Below are 9207 nucleotides of genomic sequence, written 5' to 3'. Positions count from 1 at the left end.
GTCACTTTAGTTAAACAACTCAATGGCTGTTAAGTCCCTTTAGTTAATCAACCCAATGGCTGTTAAGTCCCTTTAGTTAATCAACCCAATGGCTGTTAAGTCCCTTTTGTTAATCAAGCCAATGCCTGTTAAATCTCTTCAGATAATCAACCCAATGGCTGTTAAGTCCCTTTAGTTAATCAACTCAATGGCTGTTAAGTCCCTTTAGTTAATCAACCCAATGTCTGTTAAGTCCCTTTAGTTAATCAACCAAATGGCTGTTGAGTCCCTTTCGTCAATCAACTCAATGGCTGTTAAGTCCCTTTAGTTAATCAACCCAACGGCTGTTAAGTCTCTTTGGTTAATACACCCAATGCCTGGTAAGTCTCTTTAGATAATCAACCCAATGGCTGTTAAGTCTCTTTGGTTAATCAACCCAATGCATGTTAAGTCCCTTTAGTTAATCAACCCAATGGCTGTTAAGTCCCTTTAGTTAATCAACCAAATGGCTGTTAAGTCTCTTTGGTTAATCAACCCAATGCCTGTTAAGTCTCTTTAGTTAATCAACCCAATGTCTGTTAAGTCTCTTTAGATAATCAATCCAATGGCTGTTCAGTCTCTTTAGTTAATCAACCCAATGGCTGTTAAGTCTCTTTAGTTAATCAACCCAACAGATGTTAAGTCCCTTTAGATAATCAACCCAATGGCTGTTAAGTCCCTTTAGTTAATCAACCCAATGTCTGTTAAGTCTCTTTAGATAATCAATCCAATGGCTGTTAAGTCTCTTTGGTTAATCAACCCAATGCCCAATAAGTCTCTTTAGTTAATCAACCCAATGGCTGTTAAGTCTCTTTAGTTAATCAACCCAACAGCTTTTAAGTCCCTTTAGTTAATCAACTCAATGGTTGTTAAGTCACTTTAGTTAAACAACTCAATGGCTGTTAAGTCCCTTTAGTTAATCAACCCAATGCCTGATAAGTCTCTTTAGTTAATCAACCCAATGGCTGTTAAGTCTCTTTAGTTAATCAACCCAACAGCTTTTAAGTCCCTTTAGTTAATCAACTCAATGGTTGTTAAGTCACTTTAGTTAAACAACTCAATGGCTGTTAAGTCCCTTTAGTTAATCAACCCAATGGCTGTTAAGTCCCTTTAGTTAATCAACCCAATGGCTGTTAAGTCCCTTTTTGTTAATCAAGCCAATGCCTGTTAAGTCTCTTCAGATAATCAACCCAATGGCTGTTAAGTCCCTTTAGTTAATCAACTCAATGGCTGTTAAGTCCCTTTAGTTAATCAACCCAATGTCTGTTAAGTCCCTTTAGTTAATCAACCAAATCGCTGTTGAGTCCCTTTCGTCAATCAACTCAATGGCTGTTAAGTCCCTTTAGTTAATCAATCCAACGGCTGTTAAGTCTCTTTGGTTAATACACCCAATGCCTGGTAAGTCTCTTTAGATAATCAACCCAATGGCTGTTAAGTCTCTTTGGTTAATCAACCCAATGCCTGTTAAGTCCCTTTAGTTAATCAACCCAATGGCTGTTAAGTCCCTTTAGTTAATCAACCAAATGGCTGTTAAGTCTCTTTGGTTAATCAACCCAATGCCTGTTAAGTCTCTTTAGTTAATCAACCCAATGTCTGTTAAGTCTCTTTAGATAATCAATCCAATGGCTGTTCAGTCTCTTTAGTTAATCAACCCAATGGCTGTTAAGTCTCTTTAGTTAATCAACCCAACAGATGTTAAGTCCCTTTAGATAATCAACCCAATGGCTGTTAAGTCCCTTTAGTTAATCAACCCAATGTCTGTTAAGTCTCTTTAGATAATCAATCCAATGGCTGTTAAGTCTCTTTGGTTAATCAACCCAATGCCCGATAAGTCTCTTTAGTTAATCAACCCAATGGCTGTTAAGTCTCTTTAGTTAATCAACCCAACAGCTTTTAAGTCCCTTTAGTTAATCAACTCAATGGTTGTTAAGTCACTTTAGTTAAACAACTCAATGGCTGTTAAGTCCCTTTAGTTAATCAACCCAATGGCTGTTAAGTCCCTTTAGTTAATCAACCCAATGGCTGTTAAGTCCCTTTTGTTAATCAAGCCAATGCCTGTTAAGTCTCTTCAGATAATCAACCCAATGGCTGTTAAGTCCCTTTAGTTAATCAACTCAATGGCTGTTAAGTCCCTTTAGTTAATCAACCCAATGTCTGTTAAGTCCCTTTAGTTAATCAACCAAATGGCTGTTGAGTCCCTTTCATCAATCAACTCAATGGCTGTTAAGTCTCTTTAGTTAATCAACCCAATGGCTGTTAAGTCCCTTTAGTTAATCAACCCAACGGCTGTTAAGTCTCTTTGGTTAATACACCCAATGCCTGGTAAGTCTCTTTAGATAATCAACCCAATGGCTGTTAAGTCTCTTTGGTTAATCAACCCAATGCCTGTTAAGTCCCTTTAGTTAATCAACCCAATGGCTGTTAAGTCCCTTTAGTTAATCAACCAAATGGCTGTTAAGTCTCTTTGCTTAATCAACCCAATGCCTGTTAAGTCTCTTTAGTTAATCAACCCAATGTATGTTAAGTCTCTTTAGATAATCAATCCAATGGCTGTTCAGTCTCTTTAGTTAATCAACCCAATGGCTGTTAAGTCTCTTTAGTTAATCAACCCAACAGATGTTAAGTCCCTTTAGATAATCAACCCAATGGCTGTTAAGTCCCTTTAGTTAATCAACCCAATGTCTGTTAAGTCTCTTTAGATAATCAATCCAATGGCTGTTAAGTCTCTTTGGTTAATCAACCCAATGCCCGATAAGTCTCTTTAGTTAATCAACCCAATGGCTGTTAAGTCTCTTTAGTTAATCAACCCAACAGCTTTTAAGTCCCTTTAGTTAATCAACTCAATGGTTGTTAAGTCACTTTAGTTAAACAACTCAATGGCTGTTAAGTCCCTTTAGTTAATCAACCCAATGCCTGATAAGTCTCTTTAGTTAATCAACCCAATGGCTGTTAAGTCTCTTTAGTTAATCAACACAAAAGCTTTTAAGTCCCTTTAGTTAATCAACTCAATGGTTGTTAAGTCACTTTAGTTAAACAACTCAATGGCTGTTAAGTCCCTTTAGTTAATCAACCCAATGGCTGTTAAGTCCCTTTAGTTAATCAACCCAATGGCTGTTAAGTCCCTTTTGTTAATCAAGCCAATGCCTGTTAAGTCTCTTCAGATAATCAACCCAATGGCTGTTAAGTCCCTTTAGTTAATCAACTCAATGGCTGTTAAGTCCCTTTAGTTAATCAACCCGATGTCTGTTAAGTCCCTTTAGTTAATCAACCAAATCGCTGTTGAGTCCCTTTCGTCAATCAACTCAATGGCTGTTAAGTCCCTTTAGTTAATCAACCCAACGGCTGTTAAGTCTCTTTGGTTAATACACCCAATGCCTGGTAAGTCTCTTTAGATAATCAACCCAATGGCTGTTAAGTCTCTTTGGTTAATCAACCCAATGCCTGTTAAGTCCCTTTAGTTAATCAACCCAATGGCTGTTAACACAACACAAAAATTCATTGATGCCCTTCCAGACTCCTTCTGCCTACCCAAGGACGTCAGAGGACAAAAATCAGTTAACCACTTAACTGAGGAACTCAATTTAACCTTGCGCAATACCCTAGATGCAGTTGCACCCCTAAAAACGAAAAACATTTGTCATAAGAAACTAGCTCCCTGGTATACAGAAAATACCCGAGCTTTGAAGCAAGCTTCCAGGAAATTGGAACGGAAATGGCGCCACACCAAACTGGAAGTCTTCCGACTAGCTTGGAAAGACAGTACCGTGCAGTACCGAAGAGCCCTCACTGCTGCTCGATCATCCTACTTTTCCAAATTAATCGAGGAAAATAAGAACAATCCAAAATTTCTTTTTGATACTGTTGCAAAGCTAACTAAAAAGCAGCATTCCCCAAGAGAGGATGGTTTTCACTTCAGCAGTGATAAATTCATGAACTTCTTTGAGGAAAAGATCATGACCATTAGAAAGCAAATTACGGACTCCTCTTTGAATCTGCGTATTCCTCCAGGGCTTAGCTGTCCTGGATCTGCACAGCTCTGCGAGGGCCTGGGATCGGGAGAGACACTTAAGTGTTTTAGTACTATATCTCTTGACACAATGATGAAAATAATCATGGCCTCTAAACCTTCAAGCTGCATACTGGATCCTATTCCTACTAAACTGCTGAAGGAGCTGCTTCCTGTGCTTGGCCCTCCTATGTTGAACATAATAAACAGCTCTCTATCCACCGGATGTGTACCAAACTCACTAAAAGTGGCAGTGATAAAGCCTCTCTTGAAAAAGCCAAACCTTGACCGGAAAATATAAAAAACTATCGGCCTATATCGAATCTTCCATTCCTCTCAAAAATTTTAGAAAAAGCTGTTGCGCAGCAACTCACTGCCTTTCTGAAGACAAACAATGTATACGAAATGCTTCAGTCTGGTTTTAGACCCCATCATAGCACTGAGACTGCACTTGTGAAGGTGGTAAATGACCTTTTAATGGCGTCAGACCGAGGCTCTGCATCTGTCCTCGTGCTACTAGACCTTAGTGCTGCCTTTGACACCATCGATCACCACATTCTTTTGGAGAGACTGGAAACCCAAATTGGTCTACACGGACAAGTTCTGGCCTGGTTTAGATCCTACCTGTCGGAAAGATATCAGTTTGTCTCTGTGAATGGTCTGTCCTCCGACAAATCAACTGTACATTTCGGTGTTCCTCAAGGTTCCGTTTTAGGACCACTATTGTTTTCACTATATATTTTACCTCTTGGGGATGTTATTCGAAAACATAATGTTAACTTTCACTGCTATGCGGATGACACACAGCTGTACATTTCAATGAAGCATGGTGAAGCCCCCAAAATTGCCCTCGCTAGAAGCCTGTGTTTCAGACATAAGGAAGTGGATGGCTGAAAACTTTTTTACTTTTAAACTCGGACAAAACAGAGATGCTTGTTCTAGGTCCCAAGAAACAAAGAGATCTTCTGTTAAATCTGACAATTCATCTTGATGGTTGTAAAGTCGTCTCAAATAAAACTGTGAAGGACCTAGGCGTTACTCTTGACCCTGATCTCTCTTTTTGACGAACATATCAAGACTGTTTCAAGGACAGCTTTTTTCCATCTACGTAACATTGCAAAAATCAGAAATTTTCTGTCCAAAAATGATGCAGAAAAATTAATCCATGCATTTGTTACTTCTAGATTAGACTACTGCAATGCTCTATTTTCCGGCTACCCGGATAAAGCACTAAATAAACTTCAGTTAGTGCTAAATACGGCTGCTAGAATCCTGACTAGAACCAAGAAATTTGATCATATTACTCCAGTGCTAGCTTCCCTACACTGGCTTCCTGTTAAGGCAAGGGCTGATTTCAAGGTTTTACTGTTAACCTATAAAGCGTTACATGGGCTTGCTCCTACCTATCTTTCCGAGTTGGTCCTGCCGTACATACCAATACATACCTGCCGTACCTGCCGTACATACCGACCCGTGGCACTGACGTCTGTAGCCATGAAGTGCTTTGAAAGACTGGTCATGGCTCACATCAACAGCATAATCCCAGAAACCCTAGACCCACTCCAATTTGCATACCGCCCCAACAGATCCACAGATGATGCAATCTCTATCGCACTCCACACTGCCCTTTCCCACCTGGACAAGAGGAACACCTACGTGAGAATGCTATTCATTTACTACAGCTCAGCATTCAACACCATAGTGCCCTCTAAGCTCATCACTAAGCTAAGGATCCTGGGACTAAACACCTCCCTCTGCAACTGGATCCTGGACTTCCTGACGGGCCGCCCCCAGGTGGTAAGGGTAGGTAACAACACATCTGCCACACTGATCCTCAACACGGGGGCCCCTCAGGGGGTGCGTGCTCAGTCCCCTCCTGTACTCTCTGTTCACCCATGACTGCATGGCCAGGCACGACTCCAACACCATCATTAAGTTTGCCGACGACACAACAGTGGTAGGCCTGATCACCGACAACGATGAGACAGCCTAAGGGAGGAGGTCAGAGATCTGGCCGTGTGGTGCCAGGACAACAACCTCTCCCTCAACGTGACCAAGACAAAGGAGATGATTGTGGACTACAGGAAAAAAAGAGGACTGAGCACGCCCCCATTCTCATCGACGGGGCTGTAGTGGAACAGGTTGAGAGCTTCAAGTTCCTTGGTGTCCACATCACCAACGAACTATCATGGTCCAAGCACACCAAGACAGTCGTGAAGAGGGCACGACAAAGCCTATTCCCCTCAGGAGACTAAAAAGATTTGGCATGGGTCCTCAGATCCTCAAAAAATTCTACAGCTGCACCATCGAGAGCATCCTGACTGGTTGCATCACCGCCTGGTATGGCAACTGCTTGGCCTCTGACCGCAAGGCACTACAGAGGGTAGTGCGTACGGCCCAGTACATCACTGGGGCAAAGCTCCCTGCCATCCAAGACCTCTATACCAGGCGGTGTCAGAGGAAGGCCCTCAAAATTGTCAAAGACTCCAGCCACCCTAGTCATAGACTGTTCTCTCTGCTACCGCACGGCAAGCGGTACCGGAGTGCCAAGTCTAGGTCCAAAAGACTTCTCAACAGCTTCTACCCACAAGCCATAAGACTCCTGAACAGCTAATCATGGCTACCCGGACTATTTGCACTGCCCCCCACCCCATCCTTTTTACGCTGCTGCTACTCTGTTAAGTATTTATGCATAGTCACTTTAACTCTACCCACATGTACATATTACCTCAACTACCTCAACTAGCCGGTGCCCCCGCACATTGACTCTGCACCGTTACCCCCCCTGTATATATAGCCTCCCTACTGTCACTTTATTTTACTTCTGCTCTTTGTTTTTTCTCAACACTTTTTTTTTGTTGTTGTTTTATTCTTACTTTTTTTGTTTAAAATAAACGCACTGTTGGTTAAGGGCTGTAAGTAAGCATTTCACTGTAATGTCTGCACTTGTTGTATTCGGCGCATGTGACCAATAAAATTTGATTTGATTTGATTTGATTTGAATACGTACGCTACGGTCACAAGACGCAGGCCTCCTAATTGTCCCTAGAATTTCTAAGCAAACAGCGGGAGGCAGGGCTTTCTCCTATAGATCTCCATTTTTATGGAACAGTCTGCCTACCCATGTGAGAGACGCAGACTCGGTCTCAACCTTTAAGTCTTTACTGAAGACTTATCTCTTCAGTAGGTCATATGATTGAGTGTAGTCTGGCCCAGGAGTGTGAAGGTGAACGGAAAGGCTGGAGCAACGAACAGCCCTTGCTGTCTCTGCCGGGCCGGTTCCCCTCTCCACTGGGGTTCTCTGCCTCTAACCCTGTTGCAGGGGCTGAGTCACTGGCTTGCTGGTGCTCTTTCATGCCGTCCCTGGGAGGGGTGCGTCACTTGAGTGGGTTGAGTTACTGACGTGATCTTCCTGTCTGGGTTGGCGCCCCCCTTGGTTTGTGCTGTGGTGGAGACCTCTGTGGGCTATACTCGGCCTTGTCTCAGGATTGTAAGTTGGTGGTTGGGGATATCCCTCTAGTGGTGCGGGGGCTGTGCTTTGGCGAGTGGGTGGGGTTATATCCTTCCTGTTTGGCCCTGTCCGGGGTTTCTTCGGATGGGGCCACAGTGTCTCCGGACCGCTCCTGTCTCAGCCTCCAGTATTTATGCTGCAGTAGTTTATGTGTCGGGGGCTGGGGTTAGTTGGTTATACCTGGAGTACTTCTCCTGTCTTATCCAGTGTCCTGTGTGAATTTAAGTATGCTCTCTCTAATTCTCTCGTTCTCTCTTTCTCTCTGAGAACCTGAGCCCTAGGACCATACGTCAGGACTACCGGGCATGATGACACCTTGCTGTCCCCAGTCCGCCTGGCCTTGCTGCTATTCCAGTTTCAACTGTTCTGCCTGCGGCTCACGAAACCCCTACCTGTCCCAGACCTGCTGTTTTCAACTCTAAATGATCGGCTATGAAAAGCCAACTGAGAGACCTGAGCCCTAGGACCATACGTCGGGACTACCGGCCGTGGTGACTCCTTGCTGTCCCCAGTCCGCCTGGCCTTGCTGCTATTCCAGTTTAAACTGTTCTGCCTGCGGTTATGGAACCCCTACCTGTCCCAGACCTGCTGTTTTAAACTCTAATGATCGGCTATGAAAAGCCAACTGAGATTTATTCCTGATTATTATTTGACCATGCTTGTCACTTATGAACATTTTTGAACATCTTGGCATGGTTCTGTTATAATCTCCACCCGGCACAGCCAGAAGAGGACTGGCCACCCCTCATAGCCTGGTTCCTCTCTAGGTTTCTTCCTAGGTTTTGCCTTTCTAGGGAGTTTTTCCTAGCCACCGTGCTTCTACACCTGCATTACTAGCTGTTTGGGGTTTTAGGCTGGGTTTCTGTACAGCACTTCGAGATATTAGCTGATGTAAGAAGGGCTATATAAAATAAAATTGATTGAAATTGATTGATTAAGTCCCTTTAGTTAATCAACCAAATGGCTGTTAAGTCTCTTTGGTTAATCAACCCAATGCCTGTTAAGTCTCTTTAGTTAATCAACCCAATGGCTGTTAAGTCTCTTTAGTTAATCAACCCAACAGATGTTAAGTCCCTTTAGTTAATCAACACAATGGTTTTTAAGTCCCTTTAGTTAATCAACTCAATGGCTGTTAAGTCCCTTTTGTTAATCAATTCATTGGCTGTTAGTCCCTTTAGTTAATCAACTCAATGGCTGTTAAGTCCCTTTATTAAATCAACCCAATGGCTTTTAAGTCTCTTTAGTTAATCAACTCAATGGCTGTTAAGTCCCTTTAGTTAATCATCCCAACGGCTGTTAAGTCTCTTTGGTTAATCAACCCAATGCCTGTTAAGTCTCTTTAGTTAATCAACCCAATGGCTGTTAAGTCTCTTTAGTTAATAAACCCAACAGCTGTTGAGTCCCTTTAGTTAATCAACCCAACGGCTGTTAAGTCCCTTTCACAATCAACTCAATGGCTGTTAAGTCCCTTTAGTTAATCAACCCAACGGCTGTTAAGTCTCTTTGGTTAATCAACCCAATGCCTGTTCAGTCTCTTTAGTTAATAATAATAATATTCCATTTAGCAGACGCTTTTATCCAAAGCGACTTACAGTCATGCGTGCATACATTTTTGTGTATGGGTGGTCCCGGGGATCGAACCCACTATCTTGGCGTTACAAGCGCCGTGCTC

This window comes from Coregonus clupeaformis, chromosome 21, assembly GCF_020615455.1.
Source record: "Coregonus clupeaformis isolate EN_2021a chromosome 21, ASM2061545v1, whole genome shotgun sequence".
Taxonomy (NCBI): Eukaryota; Metazoa; Chordata; class Actinopteri; order Salmoniformes; family Salmonidae; genus Coregonus; species Coregonus clupeaformis.
Note: the sequence above shows the minus strand (reverse complement) of the source record.